The sequence below is a fragment of the Hermetia illucens genome, chromosome 3, assembly GCF_905115235.1.
Source record: "Hermetia illucens chromosome 3, iHerIll2.2.curated.20191125, whole genome shotgun sequence".
Classification (NCBI taxonomy): Eukaryota; Metazoa; Arthropoda; class Insecta; order Diptera; family Stratiomyidae; genus Hermetia; species Hermetia illucens.
The window spans coordinates 79,382,857-79,387,772 of record NC_051851.1 but is presented as its reverse complement, the minus strand read 5'-3'; positions in this window follow the sequence as shown (position 1 = coordinate 79,387,772).

Sequence of the window (4,916 nt, the reverse complement as noted above, 5' to 3'; positions counted from 1 at the left end):
CTACTGGTAGAGGGTCTGAGCTTCAAAATGGTATATAGGTTGTGGGGTCTAGGTGCCAGGAAAATTTCTGATTTTTGGAGGAATCTGGGGAAAAACTTTAAACGCTTATATCTCCGTTAATATTGAGAATTTCGCAAAAAGGAGCTTAATTCGTGATCACTACTATTGGTAGAGGGTCTGAGCTTCAAAATGGTATATAGGTTGTGGGGTCTAGGTGCCAGGAAAATTTCTGATTTTTGGAGGAATCTGGGGAAAAACTTTAAACGCTTATATCTCCGTTAATATTGAGAATTTCGCAAAAAGGAGCTTAATTCGTGATCACTACTACTGGTAGAGGGTCTGAGCTTCAAAATGGTATATAGGTTGTGGGGTCTAGGTGCCAGGAAAATTTCTGATTTTTGGAGGAATCTGGGGAAAAACTTTAAACGCTTATATCTCCGTTAATATTGAGAATTTCGCAAAAAGGAGCTTAATTCGTGATCACTACTACTGGTAGAGGGTCTGAGCTTCAAAATGGTATATAGGTTGTGGGGTCTAGGTGCCAGGAAAATTTCTGATTTTTGGAGGAATCTGGGGAAAAACTTTAAACGCTTATATCTCCGTTAATATTGAGAATTTCGCAAAAAGGAGCTTAATTCGTGATCACTACTATTGGTAGAGGGTCTGAGCTTCAAAATGGTATATAGGTTGTGGGGTCTAGGTGCCAGGAAAATTTCTGATTTTTGGAGGAATCTGGGGAAAAACTTTAAACGCTTATATCTCCGTTAATATTGAGAATTTCGCAAAAAGGAGCTTAATTCGTGATCACTACTACTGGTAGAGGGTCTGAGCTTCAAAATGGTATATAGGTTGTGGGGTCTAGGTGCCAGGAAAATTTCTGATTTTTGGAGGAATCTGGGGAAAAACTTTAAACGCTTATATCTCCGTTAATATTGAGAATTTCGCAAAAAGGAGCTTAATTCGTGATCACTACTACTGGTAGAGGGTCTGAGCTTCAAAATGGTATATAGGTTGTGGGGTCTAGGTGCCAGGAAAATTTCTGATTTTTGGAGGAATCTGGGGAAAAACTTTAAACGCTTATATCTCCGTTAATATTGAGAATTTCGCAAAAAGGAGCTTAATTCGTGATCACTACTACTGGTAGAGGGTCTGAGCTTCAAAATGGTATATAGGTTGTGGGGTCTAGGTGCCAGGAAAATTTCTGATTTTTGGAGGAATCTGGGGAAAAACTTTAAACGCTTATATCTCCGTTAATATTGAGAATTTCGCAAAAAGGAGCTTAATTCGTGATCACTACTACTGGTAGAGGGTCTGAGCTTCAAAATGGTATATAGGTTGTGGGGTCTAGGTGCCAGGAAAATTTCTGATTTTTGGAGGAATCTGGGGAAAAACTTTAAACGCTTATATCTCCGTTAATATTGAGAATTTCGCAAAAAGGAGCTTAATTCGTGATCACTACTACTGGTAGAGGGTCTGAGCTTCAAAATGGTATATAGGTTGTGGGGTCTAGGTGCCAGGAAAATTTCTGATTTTTGGAGGAATCTGGGGAAAAACTTTAAACGCTTATATCTCCGTTAATATTGAGAATTTCGCAAAAAGGAGCTTAATTCGTGATCACTACTACTGGTAGAGGGTCTGAGCTTCAAAATGGTATATAGGTTGTGGGGTCTAGGTGCCAGGAAAATTTCTGATTTTTGGAGGAATCTGGGGAAAAACTTTAAACGCTTATATCTCCGTTAATATTGAGAATTTCGCAAAAAGGAGCTTAATTCGTGATCACTACTATTGGTAGAGGGTCTGAGCTTCAAAATGGTATATAGGTTGTGGGGTCTAGGTGCCAGGAAAATTTCTGATTTTTGGAGGAATCTGGGGAAAAACTTTAAACGCTTATATCTCCGTTAATATTGAGAATTTCGCAAAAAGGAGCTTAATTCGTGATCACTACTATTGGTAGAGGGTCTGAGCTTCAAAATGGTATATAGGTTGTGGGGTCTAGGTGCCAGGAAAATTTCTGATTTTTGGAGGAATCTGGGGAAAAACTTTAAACGCTTATATCTCCGTTAATATTGAGAATTTCGCAAAAAGGAGCTTAATTCGTGATCACTACTATTGGTAGAGGGTCTGAGCTTCAAAATGGTATATAGGTTGTGGGGTCTAGGTGCCAGGAAAATTTCTGATTTTTGGAGGAATCTGGGGAAAAACTTTAAACGCTTATATCTCCGTTAATATTGAGAATTTCGCAAAAAGGAGCTTAATTCGTGATCACTACTACTGGTAGAGGGTCTGAGCTTCAAAATGGTATATAGGTTGTGGGGTCTAGGTGCCAGGAAAATTTCTGATTTTTGGAGGAATCTGGGGAAAAACTTTAAACGCTTATATCTCCGTTAATATTGAGAATTTCGCAAAAAGGAGCTTAATTCGTGATCACTACTACTGGTAGAGGGTCTGAGCTTCAAAATGGTATATAGGTTGTGGGGTCTAGGTGCCAGGAAAATTTCTGATTTTTGGAGGAATCTGGGGAAAAACTTTAAACGCTTATATCTCCGTTAATATTGAGAATTTCGCAAAAAGGAGCTTAATTCGTGATCACTACTACTGGTAGAGGGTCTGAGCTTCAAAATGGTATATAGGTTGTGGGGTCTAGGTGCCAGGAAAATTTCTGATTTTTGGAGGAATCTGGGGAAAAACTTTAAACGCTTATATCTCCGTTAATATTGAGAATTTCGCAAAAAGGAGCTTAATTCGTGATCACTACTACTGGTAGAGGGTCTGAGCTTCAAAATGGTATATAGGTTGTGGGGTCTAGGTGCCAGGAAAATTTCTGATTTTTGGAGGAATCTGGGGAAAAACTTTAAACGCTTATATCTCCGTTAATATTGAGAATTTCGCAAAAAGGAGCTTAATTCGTGATCACTACTACTGGTAGAGGGTCTGAGCTTCAAAATGGTATATAGGTTGTGGGGTCTAGGTGCCAGGAAAATTTCTGATTTTTGGAGGAATCTGGGGAAAAACTTTAAACGCTTATATCTCCGTTAATATTGAGAATTTCGCAAAAAGGAGCTTAATTCGTGATCACTACTATTGGTAGAGGGTCTGAGCTTCAAAATGGTATATAGGTTGTGGGGTCTAGGTGCCAGGAAAATTTCTGATTTTTGGAGGAATCTGGGGAAAAACTTTAAACGCTTATATCTCCGTTAATATTGAGAATTTCGCAAAAAGGAGCTTAATTCGTGATCACTACTACTGGTAGAGGGTCTGAGCTTCAAAATGGTATATAGGTTGTGGGGTCTAGGTGCCAGGAAAATTTCTGATTTTTGGAGGAATCTGGGGAAAAACTTTAAACGCTTATATCTCCGTTAATATTGAGAATTTCGCAAAAAGGAGCTTAATTCGTGATCACTACTATTGGTAGAGGGTCTGAGCTTCAAAATGGTATATAGGTTGTGGGGTCTAGGTGCCAGGAAAATTTCTGATTTTTGGAGGAATCTGGGGAAAAACTTTAAACGCTTATATCTCCGTTAATATTGAGAATTTCGCAAAAAGGAGCTTAATTCGTGATCACTACTACTGGTAGAGGGTCTGAGCTTCAAAATGGTATATAGGTTGTGGGGTCTAGGTGCCAGGAAAATTTCTGATTTTTGGAGGAATCTGGGGAAAAACTTTAAACGCTTATATCTCCGTTAATATTGAGAATTTCGCAAAAAGGAGCTTAATTCGTGATCACTACTACTGGTAGAGGGTCTGAGCTTCAAAATGGTATATAGGTTGTGGGGTCTAGGTGCCAGGAAAATTTCTGATTTTTGGAGGAATCTGGGGAAAAACTTTAAACGCTTATATCTCCGTTAATATTGAGAATTTCGCAAAAAGGAGCTTAATTCGTGATCACTACTATTGGTAGAGGGTCTGAGCTTCAAAATGGTATATAGGTTGTGGGGTCTAGGTGCCAGGAAAATTTCTGATTTTTGGAGGAATCTGGGGAAAAACTTTAAACGCTTATATCTCCGTTAATATTGAGAATTTCGCAAAAAGGAGCTTAATTCGTGATCACTACTACTGGTAGAGGGTCTGAGCTTCAAAATGGTATATAGGTTGTGGGGTCTAGGTGCCAGGAAAATTTCTGATTTTTGGAGGAATCTGGGGAAAAACTTTAAACGCTTATATCTCCGTTAATATTGAGAATTTCGCAAAAAGGAGCTTAATTCGTGATCACTACTACTGGTAGAGGGTCTGAGCTTCAAAATGGTATATAGGTTGTGGGGTCTAGGTGCCAGGAAAATTTCTGATTTTTGGAGGAATCTGGGGAAAAACTTTAAACGCTTATATCTCCGTTAATATTGAGAATTTCGCAAAAAGGAGCTTAATTCGTGATCACTACTACTGGTAGAGGGTCTGAGCTTCAAAATGGTATATAGGTTGTGGGGTCTAGGTGCCAGGAAAATTTCTGATTTTTGGAGGAATCTGGGGAAAAACTTTAAACGCTTATATCTCCGTTAATATTGAGAATTTCGCAAAAAGGAGCTTAATTCGTGATCACTACTATTGGTAGAGGGTCTGAGCTTCAAAATGGTATATAGGTTGTGGGGTCTAGGTGCCAGGAAAATTTCTGATTTTTGGAGGAATCTGGGGAAAAACTTTAAACGCTTATATCTCCGTTAATATTGAGAATTTCGCAAAAAGGAGCTTAATTCGTGATCACTACTACTGGTAGAGGGTCTGAGCTTCAAAATGGTATATAGGTTGTGGGGTCTAGGTGCCAGGAAAATTTCTGATTTTTGGAGGAATCTGGGGAAAAACTTTAAACGCTTATATCTCCGTTAATATTGAGAATTTCGCAAAAAGGAGCTTAATTCGTGATCACTACTATTGGTAGAGGGTCTGAGCTTCAAAATGGTATATAGGTTGTGGGGTCTAGGTGC